Source organism: Dasypus novemcinctus, chromosome 2 (assembly GCF_030445035.2).
Source record: "Dasypus novemcinctus isolate mDasNov1 chromosome 2, mDasNov1.1.hap2, whole genome shotgun sequence".
NCBI classification, from domain to species: domain Eukaryota; kingdom Metazoa; phylum Chordata; class Mammalia; order Cingulata; family Dasypodidae; genus Dasypus; species Dasypus novemcinctus.
Genome location: NC_080674.1, coordinates 149959854 through 149981899, shown reverse-complemented (window position 1 = coordinate 149981899; position 22046 = coordinate 149959854). Strand labels below are relative to the sequence as shown.

General features: G+C 52.7%; 1 long non-coding RNA gene across 1 annotated transcript in view; it reads left to right on the top strand.

Moving 5' to 3' along the window:
• The first annotated feature begins 123 nt into the window (after nt 1-123).
• Nucleotides 124-22046, top strand: part of LOC131274324 (uncharacterized) — a 45320-nt gene continuing 23397 nt past the window's right edge. Inside the window, exons 1-2 of the long non-coding RNA XR_009181546.2 lie at nt 124-187; nt 281-419. This is a non-coding gene — a long non-coding RNA (uncharacterized lncRNA). The remainder of the gene's footprint in view (nt 188-280; nt 420-22046) is intronic.

Here is a 22046-nt window from a genome sequence, read left to right as displayed (position 1 = left end):
AGCCGGGGAGTGAGGTGGCAGGGGCAGGAGGAGGGAGCTGCAAAGAGAAAGGCTGAGGGTGCAAAACAAATCCGGAGCTGGGTAGACATTTCTCAGCCTGTTAATTTCCTATAGTTGTTTTCCAGCCTCAGAAACAAGCTGGTTTCTGCGGGTCCACCCACCTCCCCCTGACTGCATGGAGCAGCTGGTGAGCAGGGAGAAGTTGCGGGGGTGGGGGTGGAGGGGGGGGACGTCCAGAGGAGCAGTGAGGGGACTCAGGTCTTCATTTGCTTTATCAAAGTACAAGCAAGCTGCAGAGATGCATTTGAAGCTGTGACCCCAAGAAGAAACCCCACTGGGAGCTTTGCAGGCTGGACCAGTCTAACCCTACAGTTCTGGGGCTGCAGGAGGAAGGGGGTGCTGCAGGGGACATTTTGGAGGTAGGAGAGGGAACAGGGAAGAGAGGGGTTGGCGGGTCACTTTGGGATGGGGGGCAGGGGCTGGGAGAGGTGTTGGAGGCGTTTTCATAGTGGGCTGCTGAAGGGGGCTCTGGAGATGGGAGGTTGCTGACGCAGCAGAGCCTGGGCCTCTTCCCTGAGCTGTCTTGCCAGGCTGAGGCTCCCTTCCAGCTTTTCTGGGAGGCTCCCTGGACAGTCCCAGGTGGACAGGAGATCATTGGTGGACAGCTGGGTTTGAGGTCTGAGGGTGGCCTTCTCTTGGCTCTCCACACCAGCCACAGCCCACCCTGTTTACTGAGCATCAGATGGGGGGACCTCAGACCCATCCAAGTGGACGGTGCACAGCTTAGAGGGCAAGGCCTCAGGGAGGTCTTTGAATCTAGATTCCCATATTTTCTAACTGTGTGACCTTGAACCAGTCATCTAACCTCTCTGAGCCTATTCTCATCCGAAAATGAGGCTTCAGTGAGATGGTGCATGTGGAACATATCACATAAAGCTGGCACCTTATAAGAGCTCAATAAGTGGATGTTAATATTTGTTTTATGCCTTCGAAGCACCAGCCAGTGCATCCCCACAAACACACAGCACTCCATCCACTGTGCCTAGGTGGACTGGGACCTGAGCCAAGAGGGGGCAGGAACGACAGGGCTCAGCTTTGGGACAAAAGTCAGGCTGGGGCCCTAGGCTATGATGTAAATGAGTTACTAGGACTGGAAATCAGGACGTGGCAGGGCTCTTGCCCTCTCCTTCAGAAGGATGAGGTGATTGATGCTGGGGGAGCCAACAGCACCTGATCAGGAGAGGAGAGGGGCTGCCTAAGGGTCCCGGATGGTCAAGGCCAAGCCCATCCCTTTGGACCAATGAGCCTGAATCTGGGGCTGCCCCTGGGGCAGGAGGAGGAGGAGAGCGCTTCCAGCAGCTGATTCCTTCCGAGCAGTCTCTGACAGCTGCCTGTTGGTTCTGGAGGCATCAGAAGGCTCTGACCTCCTTAGGCAAGGCCCAAACAAGGGAAGTCTATGAAAGGTTTAATAAAGCACTGATCCCCAGGGATCTTTGCTTCCCATTCCTGTCTCCAGCCCTAGGGGGAAGGGAGAGACTTGTGGAGAACGAGAACTCCAGGCAGAACTGGAAGAAGCTGGTTGTTAGCGAAACCCACATGCACCCAGCTTGGGCCGGATGCCAGCATAGCTGCTGTCACAGTCCACCCAGAATCCGCATCTCAGCCCCAGTGGGGCTGCATTTTGGGGATCGGCAGCTTCCTTAGAGCCCCCAGGCAGGAGCTTGTCACGCACCTTTCCATCACCTTAAAATGCTGGTCTAACCTGCTCAACATCTCCCTCTGTTTGACCCCTGGTCCAGGCATATCTGCTAAATCTCTGCCTGGGCCTGCAGACCTGTGGGGTCTTGTCTGGGCTGTATGTTCCCATAGGGCCATGTGTCAGTCCCACACATCAAGCTTCACTGCTCAAGAGAAACTTTGAGTTCTGAATAGTTTTCACTGCAATTATTTTTGTTCACGGAGCAACCAAGAAAGGGGTAGGGGGTGGGGTCACGTAGAGAAAGCGATAGAGCCTGACCAAGGTCTCCTGAATCTAACCAACTCTGCTGGTTGTGCTTGGTGGCTCCCACTCTGGATGTAGCTGTCACCCCTTAGACAGTGCCCCCTCACCTGGTGCTTACCACGAACCAGGCGTTTTACACGAATTCACGGCAATCCTACAAGGCAGGTACTGCTAGGACCCCCATTTTGTGGGTGGGGAGACTGAGCTGAAATTTGAAACCACAAGGTCTGGCCCCTCAGTCTGAGCTTTTAACCATCCTGCTGTGCTGCCTCTCTCCACTCTGAGTCACACATGCACCTGGACACGTTTACCTTTTCCTGTACCATCACCACCACCTCCACAATCCATCATTTTCATGGTTCAGTCTAAGCCAGATAACCGCCCTTGACACAAGCCTCAATATCACACTCCCCTTTCTCTCTATTGTCTTTACCATCACCTTTGTCATCCTCATCTTCAACATCATTACACTCAATATCATCTACTTCACCATTTATAAAATCTCTAATTGCAGATGGCTCTGTACTTACAGACCAATGCAGATCTAACTCCTGTCTTGGAAAGGAGAGAAAGGGTCTTAAAGTCTGAGCCACATACGTAATTCCTCAGATACACAAGTAAAGCATACGAAGGCTGGCTCCCTCTTGGACCCTTTTATGGGAAAAGGAGCAGGGGAAATTGTAAATAGCCAAAGAGTATCTGTAATGGAAATTAATCAATGGCCAAGAAGATTGCTTGTCATCTTCCAATATCTATAGAAAATAACAAGTCTCCAGGGAAGGGGCCTGAGCTCCAAGGGTAGAGAAGACCAGAAGATATGCTGCCCAACTTGTACCTCTAATGAGCTACTGGGGAAAGATGGAACCAAAGGCTGCTTCCGCCCACTTTGGGTGTTAGCCAATACCCCATCTTCCCTAGCCACAGTAGCTCTCACAGTCCCTGGAAGCTTGCACTAACACTGCCCAGGAGTTTTAAAAATTGATTATTCCTTGAGTCCAAATCCCACCCACCTCCAATCCCCAAAAGCCTGCTGGTTGGCCCTGAGTGTTGGCTGCCAGAGGTGCCATTGCCCTGCACAGGGACAAGGGAGCAAGGGCAGTGGCTTCCCAGACCATGGCTCCACCCCAAATTCTAGCCACGGGCCCAGAACTCCCAGGACCTGGAGGATTTTTTTCCCCCTGGATGTGTTTGGAATTGGCTGGTTTTCTGGGCACCAGGCCCAGCTCAGTTTAATTTTTGTTTATTTTTATGTACAGATTCTCTTCTGTTTGGGGAAGAGCTTTGTGTAAATTATTATTATTTATATGATAAAGAATAAATCACACCAAATAAAAAAACCTGCAATCTCTTTTTCTCAATAGAATTACTAAATTAGGGGCTGAAAGGAACAGCCGATATGCTGGGGTTTGGTTTCAGGAAGCCCTTGGACATGGATTCTCACAAAATCTCTTAGTAAATGGGTTCTGTTATCCTGGATTTGAGATTACTCACAGCCAGCAGAGGCATATGGGGCCTCCCAGGAGGAACGGAGTGGTTCGGGCCTAAGGGTGCTCGCTTCCTGGTCCTCCACACATCCCATCCCTTGGGAGAGAGTCGGGCCTTTTAACTCAGAATGAGCAAAGAAAGGGGGAAATGAAGGAGTTGGGGATTCTTGCCAGAAACATGATCAAATACCCGGGATTGGGGTGGGGGTGGGGTACATAGGACTTACTTGAATAGTGGCATTATTACATCAGGGGAAAATGAGCCAATCATTTCTTTGCCTATTCATTGAATTTGCATGCTACAAATCTATTGGCTGGAATGTAATGAGTCAGGAGGCAGGGATGCAGATGGGCAGGGGACCAGCTTGGCCCAGAGAGTGTCCCCAAGTGGCCCCCATCCCTAGCCAGGGTAGGGATAAGACCAATTCACCAGAAGTCCCCCATACCCGTTGCACAATTTAAAGTTCTGTTTGGGGACTGGAGAGAAACATGCCCAGGGCAGAAAATCCACCCTGGGGCCAGAGGTAGGAAAAGTTAGTGAGAAGTGGGCTTTTTTGGTTTTTTTTGAGGGGGGGGGAAGGAGAGGGCGTTTTTGTTTTTGTTTTTTTTAAATCTCCGAAAGCCTCAAGCTCTGATTTTCAGACAGATCTGGCAGCATTGCCTACTGGCTCTTGCTCAAACTGCAGCTTCTTCCTAGAACAGCCTCTTCTTATCTGCCCATCCAAGTCCTACCATTACTGCTTGGCACAGTCATAACAACCATTGAGCTTGAAAACCCACCTTGGCACTTAATATCTGTTGAAAATGCAAGCAAGTTGCTTAGCCCCTCTGAGCCAGACTTAGTCTTCCCATCTATAAATGGGATAATAATAATCACACACAGAGACACAGCAAGAATTAAGTGAGAAAATCCATTCAAAAAGTGCTCAGTGTGGTTATTATTTTTTAATAATACTCCAATAATCTGACTCAGAGCTCCCAGCTTGGAATTAAACCCCTATCCCTACCCACCCGACCAGTACTCTAGGATCACAGGCTTTTCCCTAAAACATTTTTCACCATCTGCTCTGAATCAATTATTATGTATGAGTCTGACAGTCCCTGGCCAAGCTTTGCACTTAGGAGGTTCTCCATAAATCAATAAATATTTGTTTAAAAAGTTGCCCAACTAGTCAAATTCCTGAGTCCTGTAAAATGCTCCTAAATTATAATCTCTCCATTCTAGCTCCCCGTAGAGAAGGACATGCGGAGAAATGAGAGGCGGGCTGGGGTTCCAGGAGGAGGTGGGAGGTGGGAAGCAGGTGGAGCCCAGGAGGGGCTTCCAAGCCACATGGATTGATCTCTTTCTTTTGCCCCTCCCGTAGGGCATGAAAATTCCACCATCATCTTTGATTAACTGACTGCCAACCTCAGACATGTCTGCTTGTCCAGGTCCTCATCCAGCCAGAGGAAGTGGGTATTGATTAGCTGGACTGGCACAAGGAACGATAGAGCCCCTGGCTCTGGATTGTCTAGGAGGCCCTGGAGAGTTGGTCTGTGCAGCGGGAGAGGTCTGTGGAACCGTGGGCACTTGTGGGCTGACTCATTCGTACCCACTTCCTCTGGCTGGGAAACATAGTCCTTTTATCTTCGTGTCCCTTTGGCAACTCATTCATTCGTTCATTTATTGGGGACCTACTCTGTGCGAGCACAGTGCCAGATACTATAATGTAATAATAACTAAGAAGACAAAATTCATGCCCATACAGAGCCTTATTTTCTTGTGAGGGGAGAGAGTAACAGTAAACATGCAAAGAAAGAAATAATTTAATTTCAGATTGTGAAAGTGATATTAAAAAATAATAAAATCAGCTACAGGGGTAGAGAGTGAGAACACATGTAGAGGGAGTTCCTTTAGGCTGGGTGATTTGGGCAGAGACATGAGGCTGATGAAAACAAACCACACTTGGAAAAATCTGGGAACAGCATTCCAGGTAGAGGGAACAGCAAGTGCAAAGGCTCGGAAGAACTGGGAAGAACTGCCCAGGAACAAGGAACTCTAGGGTTCTATGTCTTTTTGAGGCAAATGTCAACAAGCCATTATTGCCCATATACATTTGTGTCTTTCTCAGAGTAAAATGAGCTTCCTTCTGTCACAGGGTCTTTGCACAGTCTGTCCCCTCAGCCTGGAATGCTGTTCCCTCCCTCTTCTCTAGTGAAGTCCTACTCCCTTTAGATCTCAGGAAAGCCTCGGGTGGGCTCCCTTCTCCCCATCACGCTAGATCAGTTTCCTTTGTTAGATGCTTTCAAATTATCAGGTTCCTTTGGGCACATCCCTTATCTCATTTGATAATTAAGCATTAATTCCTGTGCTTATTTGATTACCATCTGACTTCCCCACCAGAATACAAACCTCTGGAGAGCTGGGATCTTGCCTGTATCCCCAGCTGTCAGCATAGTGCCTGGTACCTGGAAGGCATTTAGTAAATATTTATTGACTAATACTTGTGGAAGCTGGAATTAGCTCCCTGCCCCACACCACTCAGCACCCCCAAGGACACAGCACGGAGGGGGTAAGATGGGGAAGGGGAAGGGGATGGCTAATGGGGCCTGGGTGAAGAGTCTGGGGGTGTTCGAGGCCAGGAGAAAGCTCAGGGGACTACAATGGCAGTCTTCCAGGAGGCCTGACAGGTGCCAGAAGAAGAGCAAGCTACTGTGGGAGCCGGGGCAGAAGTCTGGGCTGTTACCAGGGAGGTGGGTGGGCTCCTTCTGGGGAAAGTCTTCCAATAATGGAAATTTTGAGGAAAGGAACAAGTGCCTTGCGAAGTAGTGAGCTCCCCGTCCTTGGAGGTCTGGCAGAAGAGACTGAAGGGACCCTGGAAGTCTTCGTTTCAGGGTTGAGGTGTTGTGATGAGGAGTCTCCAAAAAGACTGGTCCCCCTACCCACCTTTAGTCAAGTCTTCTCAGATGTAGAATGGGGTCCGCAGGTGGCGAGGGGCGCTGCGGGGCAGGCTCCTCCCCGTCCTGCTGGCCTTTCTCTGAAAGGGCTGAGGAGGAGGGGAAGAGAAGAGGAGGGGGGACGTCCTTAATACTGCTTAAGTGGCTCCCCAGCTGGAGCAAAGGTGCATATTTTAACCTGAGTTTATGGACAATGGGTCTTTCTGGGGCCAGAAAGGGAAGGAAGCTGAAATTCAGGACCATTTTGTGAATTCCCGAGTTCTCAGAGTCCATTGTGTGGGAACAATGCTGTTTGTTCGGCACAGTCACTCAAGGTGCGGGTGGGGGGTGGGGACGGAGTTCTGAGGTTCTTGGAGGCTTGGGCTGGTGGGGAAAGGAGACCCTTTCAGGGCAGGGAGGAAGCTGGAAGAGCTGCGAGTCGGCCACAAGGGGGAGGGGACGCTGCCAGTCTGGTTGGGTGGGCTCGAGTTGCAGGGCAGCCCACCCTGAGGAAAGGATCTCTTTCCCTCCACCCTGGCCCACGCTTCCCTGGAAATTCTAACCTCCGAAGCTTCTGACCTGGACTTGTCATCCAGAGGCTGTGCTGTGTGGAAGGAGGGACAGAGCTGTGCCACCCCTGCCAAGTAACGCTGGACCAGTCACTTCCTCCTGACACCTCACCTTCTTGCCGGCCTAGAGATGGTCTCTGACAGCTTGGATATCTGCCAGCTTGGATGTTTCTTGTCCAAAGCTCGTTTCCCCCTCGTACATCACATCGCCAAGCTCACCAAGCCTGAGCCCTCCCTGATCCCCAGTCTCAGGCCCGGGGGGGTGCACAGTGCTGGTCGCTGGTGGAAGCTGTGAATCCACAGAGAGCAGGAGAAATGAGAAATGTGGCCCCAACTTAGATCACTAGTAAGAACCTCACTAATAGGAATAAGCCTAAGTGGGGTATTTACCGAGAACTTAGCAGCTATGGACACTTTGCATACATGATCTCATTCTGCCTGGATTAAAAGCCTGCCCTCCCACTAGCTGAGCTGTCTTAACTGCTCTGAGCTTCGGTTGGTTTCCGTTTTGTAGAATAGATGTAGCAATGATAATATCTACCTCCCCGGCTACTATGATGCTTAAATGAAGTAACTCATCTATTCTTTTTTAAGATGTATTTTATTTATTTATTTCCCCGCCCTCCCCCTTGTTGTTCGCACTTGATGTCTGCTCTTTGTGTCTATTTGTTGTGTATTCTCTGTATCTGCTCGTCTTCTCTTTTAGGAAGCACTGGGACCGAACTCAGGATCTCCACTGTGGGAGGGAGCACCCAATCGCTTGAGTCACCTCCAGTCCCTACTTGTTGTGTTTCTCATTGTGTCTCCTCATTGTGTCTCCACATTACATCATCTCGTAGCATCAGCTCGCAGCGCTAGTCTGTCACACCAGCTCGTCTTCTTTAGGAGGTATCAGGAACCAAACCCAGGACGTCCCATGTGGTAAGTGGGTGCCCAACTGCTTGAGTCACATCTGCTCATCTAAAGCAGTGTCTGGAAGGGACCTAGGCCTCATTATATAATTAATATCTTCGTTTTTCACATAAGGAAATTGAGGATCAGGGACAGTAAGTATTTTACTTAGCCACAGACAACCCATTAGGGTATTAGAGTTCCAACCCAGCCTGGCTGATTCTGAAACTGAGCTGCTGCCCCTCTCGCTGGCCTCCTGCAGAGAGGGGCCTGATGCCTGCTCCCAGCAGCCTCTCTGGACTTTCCAGCAGCACCTACCTATTCCTCTGAGGTCATTTCCTTCTCCTAGCCGAGGGGAGTTGCCTTACTTAACCAGGGCTAGGGGCTGACACCCTCCCTCACCCTTCTCATGATCCCACTGTGAATTGGAGTCCTGCCCCGCCCCCCGCCCCCCCCAACTGTCCTTGTGGGGCAAATAGTGCCTGATACAGGAAGGGCACCAGGGTCAGGTCACGGTCAGCCTTGGTGCTTGGGGTTGAGTTCCAAGGCCAGGCCATTGCATGTGGCCTCTGAGCCGGTTTGGCTGGTGCTGTGGAGAGAACCTGAGCCTGGAGGCTGACACCTGGCCATGTTGTGTTTGGAGTTTTCGGCCCATCAGGGAGAATTTCTGGGTCTTTTTTTGAAGATTTATTTATTTATTTATCTCCCCCCCACCCCCAGGCCTTAAGTACTCACAGAGATAGAGCTGTGAAAGGCACAGATCCATAAGCCCAGGCAAAACTGGGAAGGAGGCCTGAGCTTTGGGGGTTTCCAAGATATAGGGAGGGGCACTGGGTCATGGCTCTGTCTCCATCTCCTTCCGGTCTCACCCCTCCATTCACCCCGGTTCAGCCACCCCTTCCCCGCACCCACCTCCCACTCTTCCGTTTCTCTCTCCGGTCCTTGGATCGCTCTTGAATGAGAAAAGGGAGAAAGAAGGGAAGGATGGGGGCGAGAGAGAACTGGGGAGCAGGGGGTGTCCACTTTGTCAGCGTTAAATGGTTCTTGCTCTGTGAATGAAGGTGATGTGGGTTTAGGGTGGAGGGAGGGGGGTGGAAGGAAGCACTGGGTAGGGCAGCCTGGGATGGGGTTGCCATGGAAACAGCAGCCTGCCAGGAGCCTTGTCTTCGAAGCTGAGGTGCGCCGTGTTGCCGGTTCCTGGGGGAGGCGGGTGGTGTGCACAGGCCTGGGGTGAGGGAGCAGTTCTGATGTGAGCCCCCTGGGACTCCAGCTCCTGGATTCCAGATCAAAACCTAACCTGAGAAGGAAGCGGCATCATGGGAAGCTTCCTGGCAGACACCCCTCAGCCTCAAACCCCGGTTTGCTGAGTATAAAGCCGGGGTGGGGGTGGGATCGACGCTGGGGAGGCTGGGATGGACATCCTCTGCCAACCTAACCTCTTAAATTCAGATGGGGCCGGTGGGAAAGGGACCCTTGCTGTGTGGGGCAGGGGTGAGGGGAATAGCGGCCTTGCTTTGTCCTCTGGGCCTGGGCTAGGGTTGGGTCCCACCCTGACACAGTCCCCTGAGCGAGGCCTCTGGCTCCACATCCCCCAGGGTGAGAGGAGGGTCTCCAGCTGCACTCTCACTCCCACAGCCCTCCACCACCACCACCAGAGACAGCTGGGTCTCCTGGCCACTGGGAGGGACCATGGCCCAGCATCCAAGGTGGCCGAGTGAATCCATGGGGCCTCAGTGGCACTTTCCTTTCATAGGGTCAGTTCAGCTAATTCGGGTCCCATCTAAATCTGAGGGCTTTTGGAAAATGTACCTCCTAGTGAGGCGCTCGGCACCCAGGGGCTGCCAGTCGGGTCCCAGCCTTCTTGGGCTCAGTGTCCAGGCCAGGTTTCCCTCAGGCCAGGGAAACCCACCCAAAGACCACCAACCAATCCCAAACAGCTCCCAAGGGCTGACCACTCACCAGCACTGTGCGGGCCTTTGCCAGGAGTTCTCAGTCTAATGGGGGGAGGGCCACCTCCTCAGTGTACAGCAGAAGCTAAGAGCACTGCACCGGAGTCATGAAAACCTGGGTCTGAGTCCTCATTTTGCTATTTCTAACTGAGTCACCTTGGGCAAGTTACTTCATTGGAGCCTCAGTTTCTTCATCTGTAAAATGGTGACTCTGGTAATAGTACCCAGCTCGAGGAGTGATGGGAAGGATAAATGGGGAAATGTGCTGAAAGCCTTTAGTGCAGTGTCTGGCACACAGTAAACCCTTAATTAAGGTAACTACTGTTATTAGGATGAACCCTGCTAAGTGGAGGCAGAAGCAAAATGACAAGGAATTGTGGAGGAAAGAAAAAAATCAATCTGAGTCAGAGAATCAGGGGGGACTTCTTGGATGTGGTGCGTGACGTGAGCCTCAAGAAAGAGTAAGATCTCTCCAGGTGGAGAGGGTGGGAAAGGGTACACCAGGTAGAAGGAATTTCAATGAAGAAAAGCATTTAGAGCCCTTACTTGATTTTCTTTAACCCTTGCAGCATAAATTGGCAGCTCGAGATCTTCCCAGGCCCTCTCTCTCCTACATCCTTATTTCCAGAGGCTCTCCCACCCACCAGCAGCCCTGCCCTAGGCTCCCTCCTCCTGCCCCTCCTCCTCTTCCTTTTTCTCCATCCCCACTCCTTCCCTGATCCTCCTCCCCCTTCCCTCTTCTCCTCAGGGAAGGCAGCGCCCAGAGTGCAAGAGCCACCCATGGTGACACTGCCTGGAGAGGCTCGGATGATGGTTCTCAATCAGGGACTGCCCACCCGCATGGGACATTCTGCCATGTCGGAAGACATTTTTCTTTGTCACGACTTGGGGGTCAAGGAGCTCCTATGAGCTTCTAGTGGGCAGAGGGGTCAGTGAGGCTGCTAAACATCCTGCAATGCGCAGGAGAGCCCCCACAACACAGAATTGCCTGGTCCGAAATGTCATCAGTGTTGAGACTAAGTAACCCTAGCCTGGATGGAGAACCGCAGCTAGGGGGAAGCTCAGCCCCCTGCCCCGGCTCCTGATGCCCTACCTCCAAATCGCTAGCCTAGCCCAGGAGTCTCTGATGGCCCTCCCCGTCTTTCCCCATCTCTCAGTCCAGCCCTCCGTGTCCCCTGGCCTCGCACTGATCGCCACTGCCCTCCCCGTGCCCCTTCCGGGATCTTGTCCCCCTTTTTAGCCTCTCCCTGGGCAGGGGCTGCAGAGGGCGTGCAGCGCCGGGGTCGCCTGCAGGCTGCGCGAGGCTTCTGAGACCCAGCTGCCTGCTGCACTCGGTGCTGCCTGCCCGCCCATTGGCCGAGGCTGCGGTTTCCATGGTGATCCTGGCACAGCCCAGGGCCCCCCTCCCGGCCCCCCCAGAGGCCCTATTCAGTGGCGAGAGCAGCGACAGGCAGGTTAATAAAACAGGAGCCGCGTGAGGAGCCAGGCTGTGGGCCGAGGTCCCGGCGTGGCGGCCCGACCAGGGGAGAGAGGGACAGATGGGGTGGGGAGCGGAGCGGGGAGCTTCTCTGCTGCCCCGTGGGCGGCCTCCCCGCCGCCGCCAATCGAGGCGACGCTCCTCACCGCAGGTCCTGGGATGCCCCTGTCCGGGGGTTTTGGGGGCTCAGCCCCAGAGTGCACCGCCACACAGTGGTCTCTGTGGGCAGGTGCCCTCCCCCATCAGGCCCGCTGGGCCCTGGAGCTGGCCCGGGAGGAGTCCTCGGGTTGGGGAGGGGGGGATGGAGATGAGGTAAAGGAGCGACATGGCAGTGAGAGATGGACTGGGAATGGGGAGGGAGATCGGGATGAGGTGGGGGTGAGACGGCAGTGGTCTCGAGTTGGGGGTGAAGGGAAAGATGAAGAGGGGGTAGGAGGGCGTGGGGTGAGATGGAAGATGGGGGACGGTGGGGGGCCTGGGGTTAGAGATGAGGCGGCGATGGCAATAGAGGGAGGCCTGGTGAAGGGTGCAAGGTAGAGATGGGTTTGAGGTGGAACACAGAGGGTGAAGGTGAGAAACTGAGATGGGAGCTGAGATAGAGGGAGATGAAAAAGAATTAGGTGGGAGGGGAGATAGAGAGGGTAGGGAGGAAGGGGTGGGATTGGGAACCCCTGGGGGACAGTCAGGGCCTCTGCCTTGTTCACCACTCGCCCTCAGCACCGGGCGTGGGACAGTCGAGTGTTCAGGAAGCGTGTGCTTCTCACATAGCAGGTGCTTGATGCACGCTTGAGGTATGAATGACCAGGGTGGAAACCGGTGGGCTGTTGATGCTGGGAACAAGCTTGCTCTGGTAGCAATAAGCCCAGGACACCAAGGCACATCCCTGCCCTGTAGGAACACCGAGTGCTTGTTGTGTGGTCTGTGCCAAGCTTTTGCATGGATGACCTCATTCACTACTGCCAACAAGCGTTTGAGATGGGCAGTGTTACCATTTGATAGAGGTTCAGAGAGGTTGAATAACTTACCCAAGGTCCCACAGCTTTGACCCCTACCTTGGAATCAGTGGACACATGGTCAACTTCTGTTTCTGGACCTGGAGTATTTGGGACCAGAGACCTAAGTCATGCAGATTGGTGGCTGGGGAGGCCAGGGAGTTCTGAGGCACAGGGGCTCGGGGACAGAGTCTGGCTGTGATGCTGAGCAGGGCATCAGGCCTCTGGGTTGCCATCTCTGACATAGTGACTCACTTATCCTGTGACTCAGTTTTCCCAGTTGGCGGAGACGGATGCCGCTTGGCTGTTGCCTAGCACCTCGTCGTAGTCACAGCCCCATATGAAGGACACACAATCTGTAGCACTTCTCACGGCTTTGTCCCTGAGGTCACCTGAATAACTGTTAGAGAAAAATGGGGGACCCCAGAGCTGGTGCCCCAAGGTGAGGAGTTGAAAGGGCTTTGTAATAAAATGGATTCATTTGGCTCTGCCATCTGCGGTGTGGCCTTGGACAGATGATTTCACTCCCCCAAGCCTCAGTTTTCCCAGCTCTGAAGTGGTGCTGTGCTGTGGATTAAAATGGAATGGCAGCTGTGAAATGACTGGCACAGGGTGAGTTCTCGGTCAGAGCCTGCCTCTGCAGCGTCTATTGTCATCGCTTCCAGAGGATGCAGTGTGAGAGTGGAAATTGAATTGCAAAGGCCTAGGAAGAGGAGGGATGGGTAAACCCCACGGTGAGGACACACAGGGGTGTGTCTAGGCTAGAGGAATGAGGGGGATCCCACCCCCTCACATCCATATCCACTCCCCAGCCCCAGCAGGAGCGAGGGAAGGCCGCAGACAGGCTGCGCCTGGGAACAAGAGCCTGGAGCCTGCCGGGCCCCTGGCCCAGGGCAGCCTGTCCCTGCGGGTCGGGCTCTGGGGGCACAGCTGAGCCGCCAGGCCAGCCGCTAGGAGCCCAGGCCTGGGAGGGCAGAGGTGGCTGCAGCAACCTGAGCACTCGATAAACCATTAATTCTTAATAAACGACAGGCTGTGCATTATTTAACAATAATGATACTTTCTGTTCCATTATAGATTAAAACACCGGCCTCTTCTTATTAATCCTGCATTTCAAAAGCTTGTAAATCCTGCACAGCCGGAGGAGATAAAAGCCGGCTCATCCCCATCCCCGGGGCTGACACGCTCGCACTGACACGGTGGCTCAGCGGCCAAGTCTGGGCGCACACGCGTGTGCCCTGGGCCCGCCCACCGCCTGGCTGGACGGACAGCAGCACAGCTGCAGGTGTGGGGCTGCCCGCCTCGCCTGCCCACCCGCGCTCTGGCAGTCTGTCTCAATTTCCGAATCTCCTCTCCGTCTCCCATTTTTGTTTCTCCCTTTCAGCATTTTAGTCTGATTTTTCTCTTTTTTGTTTCTTTCTACCTGTTGTGTTTTTTTTCTCTGTCTCGCTTCTTCCACTCTCTGTATCTCCCTATCTCTGCTGCCCGGGTGTCATCTCTCTCCTCTCCTCCTTCCTCTCTCTCTGTCTCTCTGTCTCTCTCTCACACACACACACCACCCTGCCTCCCCTTCCTTTGCCTTCACATCATTCAACCACGTAGACCCACAGTATGCTCAGCAGCGAATCCCTATGTGGTCTTTGCCTAAGGAGGAGCACAGAACACAGGGGTGGGGGCAGGAAGCCTCAGATCCAGCAGCTGGGTGACTTCTGAGCTGAGCCCTCCTGACACACTCCAAGAGCTGCACAAAGAGCATCCAGCGTGCTCCACTGGTGCTCAGAACCCCTCTATGTTACCTCCAGCCTCTGTCTACTCCCCCCAGGGATGGGGAACTCACTACCTTTAGAGGCAGCCTCTTCTCATTGTTGCAAAGCTCCCACTATTCAAGAGTTTCTTCATTGGGAGTCTGTATTGGCATGTGACAGGCCTTTGGGAATCTGAAGGCTGTCATTCCAGGTCCCCTGGAGGTTTCCGGTCTCACCAGCGGAACAGCCCCTGTCCTTCCTTCACGGCTCCTGTGTCAGTGGGTTGAGTTTTCTCTCCCTCCTGGTTCCCCTCTGTACCACCAGGATATGTCAGGGGACTGGTGTGGTGGTCCTGAAGCTGACCACAGCCCTTCCTGTGGTGTGGCCAGAGCAGAGGTCAGCTAGACCCTGGGGATCAGAGACCGTAACTGAGGGTTTGGGAAGAAAATTCACTGTGACCTTGAATGGGCCTCCCAAGGTCATTGAAAAAAAATGACAAACTGTCATCATTTATTGAACTTTTACTATATGCCAAGCACCCCCATTAGACTTTTTACATCCCTTTTCTTATTCAATCCTAAGAGATCAGTTCCATTATTATTGCCATTCTGTGGATGAGGATGTTATGTTAACTTGGGGTGATTATGTTAGCTTGGCCAAAGTCAGGCAGCTAAAGAAGTGGTGAAACCAGAATTTTAAACTCCAAACCCTTGCTGCTAAACTCTGGGTGTTCTCCCTGCTATTTAGTACTAAAGTGCCTTTTTGGTTAACTGGGTCCAAAAAGTCAGAGGGACAAATGTCCCTGATATTTAAGTCTCCCCAAGATTGAATTAAAATCTGTCGCCCATGTGGGGTTTCCCAGTCAAGGTGTGGATCAGGGGAAGCAGATTTGGCTCAACGGATAGAGTGACCGCCTACCACATGGGAGGTCCAGGGTTCAAATCTAGGGCCTCCTGATCCGTGTGGAGTTGGCCTACACACAGTGTGATGCATGCAAGGAGTGCCGTGCCACGCAGGGGTGTCCCGCACATAGGGGAGCCCCACGTGTAAGAAGTGCCTCCCGTAAGGAAAGCTGCCCCATACAAAAAAAGTGCAGCCTGCTCAGGAGTGGCACACACAGAGAGCTGACGCAGCAAGGTGACAAAACAAAAAAGAGACACAGATTCCCAGTGCCACTGACAAGAATACAACTGGACACAGAAGAACACACAGCGAATGGACATAGAGCAGACAACTGGGCGGAGGGGAGGGCGGGGACAGGGAGAGAAATAAATAAAAACAAATAAATCTTTAAAAAAAAAAAAAGGTGTGGACCAGGTGGAGGATCCCTGGCAGCTCAGTTTGCACTTGCTGGACATTCACTGTTTCCACCTGCCAGGCTCTAGCCTCTCCTGTGAGCCTCACTACAGCTCTGTGCAGGGGGCGTTAGCCCATTTTAAAGAGGGGCAAAACTGGGCCTTGGAGACTGACGACGATGCTTTCCAGGACGGGTGAGTGCGTGTATGCGTGCAAATGACGGGGACAGGGATCTTCTTCAAGAAACACGGAGTTGGGGAGGGGAGGAAAGCCGCGCTATTCTTTTTTGAAATGCATGGATGGGAAATTTAACTTGATCCCTTGTGGCTTCTGGGCCAACCCCCGAGTGAAGCTGATCACTTTTGTAAAGGAAAATTTTATCCATTTTCTGGTTTTTATGGGGCTTCCTCAATGAGCAAAACCTCTCCTGTTGGTGCTTAGAGAGGATTTCTCTGCGTGGCCCGCAGTGATGCCATGTAATCTCCCCAAAAATATGGTACTAATATTCGCCGGGTTAGGGTTAGTTATTTTTATGTCTTTGTCATTTTGTTTCTTGGCAGCTCTTTCTGCCGCCTGGAAAGGACGCGGTGGACACTCTATTTCCAGAGTCATATTTTTTAATTTGATCAAAGCAAATTTTACTCGTTCTCTGTATAAATTATTTAACTCATTTCTTTTAGGTTAAATGTCTCAATAGGATGATAGAAAGTCTCTCCATCACATTTTCTTCTAGGATTTTAATCAGCTCCTCTAGATTGTGTGAACTTCTTTTTCAGTCCTCCATCCTTCTCTGTCTTTAAGGCTCTCTTCTTCCCTCCCTCTCTGCTCTTCTCCATCCTCTCGCCCCAACCCCTCCTGGGTCCTGCCACCCTGTCCCAGCTTCCACTCCCCTGTGACTCTGGGTGGGAAGGGTGGGGGGAGCCTGAACCTGCAGGGCCCTGTTAACACATACTGACCCCCTCCAGGTGGATTGCAAAAGATCCCCTTCCTCCCAGCTGACGTGGCCCCACACGTGGTGTGGCCTGCAGAGTGAGGGTTCAACACCAGGCCCTGCTTGCCCCCCAGCCTGGTCTCATCCGTAAGTTGCTGTTCCAGCCCCTTCTAAGACCTTGTCCCTGCCACTGCCCCTCCCCACCCACCCTGTCCCCACCCCCATTCTCCCTCTAGGGCTGCCATCTCCTGCTGAATCTCAATGCGAGAGCCTCTCTCCCCTTCCCCAACTGGTCTCCTAAGGCAACCTCAATTCACATCAATGCCCCTCATCATAAGCCGTGGCGCCTTATTCACTCCTCGTACAGCACCCTCCCCTCGGGCTTGATGACAGTGCAGGGCTCAGGGACAGGGGACTCAGGCAGAGATTTGGGGGCTGAGGAGTGGTGCTGCAGAGGACCCCCCAAGAGACAGGGGCTTCGGCTCTGTCAGGGCCCCTGCCTCCCTCTCCCGCAGCCCCATCTCCGGCCCCAGGCACTGCCTAGAGGAGCAGAAACCAGCCAGCAGGAGCAAGCTCATTACCCCGCCAACACTCTCCCTTCCCTCACATCACATTGTTTCAGCCCAGCACAGGTCTCCAGTGGGAATTCCCTCTCCTCTTACTTTTAAAATATACAGTAATTAACAAACCAATGCTATTAACTGCGACAACAAGGAAATCACGATGAAAACACAGCGAGTCCACCAGCGGTGGGTGTGGGGTGGGTGGGACCTGGTCCAGGCCCAGGTGTCCTCCTTTCAGCCCCAGGGGGGCCCTCTCCGGCAGGGAGACTTCTGCGGGGCTCAGGCACAGCTGCTCCGTTTCCTGTGCAGGAAGAGTCAGGATCCCGGCCATTCTTCCCGGCCAGGAGGTTTGCTTTTTCATGAGACCCTTGAATAATGGGTTGTGGCCTGCCGCTGACCTGGGCATGGTGCCTGCTCCGGACTGGGCCCAGCGACTTCCCTGCAGGGTCACCGAGGCTTCCAAGGCTTGAGGCGCCAAGGGAGCCTGGGGGAGGGGCCGCGGCCTTCTCTCTGGGACTTGGGTGCCACTGTGACCTCCGGGTCCCATCCTGTGGCAGCGTCATCGGGGTCTCCCTGCCCACCTTTCTGTCTTCCTTGCAGCACAGTCAGCCTGAGGCTTTCCTCTAGAGAGAGGTTTTGCTCAGGTATAGTCAAAGATCTGGGGAAGGAGTGGGCTCGATTGTCTGGAAGCCTATTTCTGGTCTGACTTCAGTCCTTCATGCTGCAGACCCGTGTCATTTCCTCTGGTAAGTTCCCAGCAAGCCCAGTTGATAAATTCCAGGCATCCTGTCCACCCCTGCCTCCCTTCCCAGGTTTCACAATCTGCCCCATCAGTCCTTTGAACCCCCTTCCCCCAGCATGCAGCCATGTGCTCTGAACCCTTTCTTGACTTTGTCTTCCAGAGACTGTTCATTCCCTTGCATACTAAGAAATGTCTACTTAGAACTTTTAGAAGTTTGTTCAGAAACCCACAGGGAAGTGTATGCTTTTCCCCATTTTACAGCTGAGGAAACCAAGGCCCAGAGAGATTAGGTGACTTGTTTGAGATCACACAGCCAGCAAGGAGCAGAGTCAGGACTTGAACTCTGCACTGTGTTTTTCCAAATGTCTCTACCTTTCTTATCTTTTTTTTTTAATATTTATTTTTTTATTCCCACCCCTCCACCGCACCCATGGTTTGCACTCACTGTCTGCTCTCTGCTAATCTTCATTTTAGGAGGCACTGAGAACCAAACCTGGGACATCCAATGGGCAAGGGAGGCACCCAATCGCCTGAGCCACCTCTGCCCCTGCTTGTTGTGACTCATTGTGTTTCCTCACTGTGTCTCTCCATTGCGTCATCTTGTTGCGTCTGCTCACCACACCAGCCTGTAGTGTCAGCTCGCTGCCTTGCTGTCTTGCTTGTCTTCTTTAGGAGGCACCAGTAACCAAACCCAGGACCTCCCATGTGGTAGGTGGGTGCCCAGCTGCTTGAGCCATATCACCTTTCCCTTCCTCGTCTCCGGTTGGCTCTTAGGGGAATGCATGCTCCAGGGGAGATGAGATAAATCCAGCTTCTCTCTCTCTCTCCATGTTTCTGCTGAGCCTGGGGAAGTAAAGAAACAACAAAAAAGATAGCTCCTGTCATTTTTTCCCTTACAGTAGCCTTATGAACTGGGAGCTATCATTATGCAGATTTTACCTGTGGGGAAACTGAGGCTTGGAGAAAGGCAGTGCTTTGTCCAAGATCACATGGTTGGTGGTGACAGAGCCAGCACTTAAGCCCAGTTCCATCTGGCATCAGAGCCCACCCCTGCCCTTAGCCACTTGCCTGAAGAGTGAGACACAGTCTGACTTGAAGTCAGCAGCAGCGAGTCCAGCCAGGGTGACTCCTGGAACCTCATTAGGAGAGAAGCTGCCACACTTGTCAAAAACCCCAGCCGCCCAGCCAGCCCCACTCGCGCTTCCAGCGCGCAGCGTAAACATCCTTACTAATTCAGCAAACTCAATCACGTTACTGTGATGGATTTTCCCATCATTACTCCTGAGTGAGTGACAACCTGCTCAGACTCTTGCCCTCCCCACTGCCTTGGGAGAGTTTCAGAAATCAGAATGCTTTGCTCCCTAAGTTGATTTCAACTTGTCCTAAAGTCATTTTAATTGGTGAAGCATCAGAGGCAATTTGGGTGCATTTCTGAGAGCCCCTTCCTGCCAGCTTTGGGCTGGGGGTGGGGCGGTCGCGAATGCCACTCTGGCCCCCAGGTGGCACGTTTTCCTCCCCTGATTGGCCAGGAGCCCGCACTCTGCGCTTTATTTTCGTGTTTCTTGCTGAGGTTCCTACCGCTGGTTCCTGAGGATAACAAGATTCATTTTCTCAATGGCTCTGACAGATAGGATTGTTATTGTTATTACACTCATATACCACCTTTCCTCCAAGGAGCTTAAGGCGCTTTACAAATTTGAAAATTATCTAATAATCTTCCAGCAACCCTGAGAGAGGGGGAGAAGCTGCAGTTAGAGGCACTGCAGCACAGCCAGAGAGCCCAGCACCCTCACCCCCACCCAAGGAGGGCGGGGCAGGGAGCTGCCACTGTTGGGCTGGGGGCTCCTGGGGCTGGAGGCCTCCTGAGGGTCCTGCTCCCCTGTGGATAGAGAAGAGGAAGATGCCTGTGTGGGAAGAGGGCAAGACAGGAAGCAGAGACGGAAGGAAGAGAGGGAGGGCGGGAGAGCCAGCTCCAAAGGACAAAATCCAGTGGGAGGGAGCTCAGGCAAGGAGAGTTTTCTTTAAAGACACAAGAAATGAGAGGAAGCAGGAGGCTCCCAGGGGCTTGCTGGTAAGAGAGCTGAAATTCAAAATGGAAATCTACCAAAGCAGCAACTAGGCCGGTTGCAAAGGACTCGGCTCAGGCAACCAGATAGCATGAGAACATGAGCACAAATATCAAGAAAACCTAAATCACACATATAGGTGGCTGCTTTTAGGTGGGTGTCGGAAGCCTCTGCGAACCTGTTTCTTTTTTTCTCTCCCCTTCACCTGTGAGCTGAGAGTTGTGGCGTTAGGCCTTTGCCAGCCTGACATCCTATGATTCTGTCTTTCTTTAAATTTCATCTTGCCAGAGGTAGTCACAGTAATTGCCTCACATTTACTAAGCGTGAAGGGAAAGCTACTATCCAGATGACGGACGGGCTCGGCTGGATCGCCATTAATTCCTTGAGAAGATGGCATGCGGACCCCACCTGACTTAGGCTGTCCTTTTGGGATGGGGATTTGGGATGGCTCCAGACAGTAGCCTTTTGGGTTAAGAGGTGGGCTCTGTGGGCACACAAACGTGGTGACCTCGGATGGGTGACATCACCGCTCTGAGCCTCGGTTTCCTCATCTGTTTGAGGATAATGCTAGTGACTACACTCTGTGAATGCTGCCATGCCATGGGTAAAACCTGGCGCTGCCGGCCCCAAGGTGGTGAGGACCAGGAGGAGGGGATACCCAGGATACCCAGGCCGGTGGCACGGGTGCCCTTCCCTGGAGCTCCTAAACTCCTCTGCTCCCTCGGGAGCTGGGAAAGGATGGGCCAGACTTGGGGCAGTTAGCAGCCTGGGGATTTGGGTGGGAAGGACGAGGCAGGGGCTGGAGAGCTGGCCCAATATAGTCTTTGACAGATTTGCTCTTCATCCTTTTCCCCAGCCCGCCCACGGACCATGGCTCTTACGCTAATCCTCTTCACTGCTCTCTCTCCACTCCCCTTCTCTGCCCCCCGCAGCAGCCATAACTGATGCTGGAGTTGCCGGCTGGTTGCATTCCCCTCCTGCACCCCTAGTCGGCATCTCTCTGTGGGGTTCTGATGAAGGTTGACCCACCTGAGCAGAGCTCTGGCTGCTGGGTCCACCCAGCCTTTAGAAAAAGCCCATGGCCTCCCCTCTGCTTTGGCTGGTGTGATGGGTCCAAAGGAGGACAATATGAGGTGGAAGAGATGCTGCAGATGAGGCAGGTTGGCCAGGACAGTATCACCCGGCAGGGCGAGCTGGAGAGAGGGTGGAGAAGCTTTGGAGGGGGGAGAGAGAGAAAGCAAGAGAGGGAGCCCATGTCCAGCTCCTCCTACTGAAATGAGCATGGGAAATGCTCACTGGAGGGGATCTATTATGAATAAACAGTTTTATTTTATTTTTTAATTTTTTAAAAGATTTATTTTATTTTTATTTAATTCCCCCCCCCTTCCCCGGTTGTCTGTTCTCGGTGTCTATTTGCTGCGTCTTGTTTCTTTGTCCGCTTCTGTTGTCGTCAGTGGCATGGGAAGTGTGGGCGGCGCCATTCCTGGGCAGGCTGCACTTTTTCTTTCACGCTGGGCGGCTCTCCTTATGGGTGCACTCCTTGCGCGTGGGGCTCCCCTACGCGGGGGACACCCCTGTGTGGCACGGCACTCCTTGCGCACATCAGCACTGTGCATGGGCCAGCTCCACACAGGTCAGGGAGGACCGGGGTTTGAACCGCGGACCTCCCATGTGGTAGACGAACGCCCTAACCACTGGGCCAAGTCCGTTTCCCAATAAATAGTTTTAAATAATCGAAAAGCTCCAAAACACCCAGCCTTCCAAGACACTCTGGAACTGGTGCCATCCATTCATTTATTTAACAAATATTTTTGTTATTGTTGTTTTTCTTGTTTCATTTTTTCAATTCCACATTTTTATTCTTTTTTTTAATTCATTTTTTAAAAATATTACATTAAAAAAATATGAGGTCCCATTCAACCCCACCGCCCCCACCCCACCACTCCCCCCACAGCAACACTCTCCCCCATCATCATGACACATCTATTGCATTTGGTAAGTACATCTCTGGGCATTGCTGCACATCATGGTCAATGGTTCACATCATAGCCCATACTCACAAATATTTGTTAAACATTACTCTGCACCAGGTCCCATGCTAGGCCCTGGGGTACAATAATGTACAAAAACAGCTGTGATCCCCTGCCCTCAGGGAGCTTAGAGTCTAGTGAGAGAGACAGACATCAGATAGGTAAACATACAAATGAAGAGGTGATTTTTAAATGGAATTTATTTCCTCATGCATTTAACAACATCTGGAAGAGCAAAGCTGAGAGAGCCTGACTCTTGGATGGCCGGTCAGGGAAAGGCTCTTTGTGGAGGGGCTGCTTGAGATCTAAAGGCCAAGTGGGAATTAGCCAGGGGCAGACTGGGCTGAGAGGACCGAGAGCACAGTGGGAGTGAGGGCAGTGGGATGGGAGTGG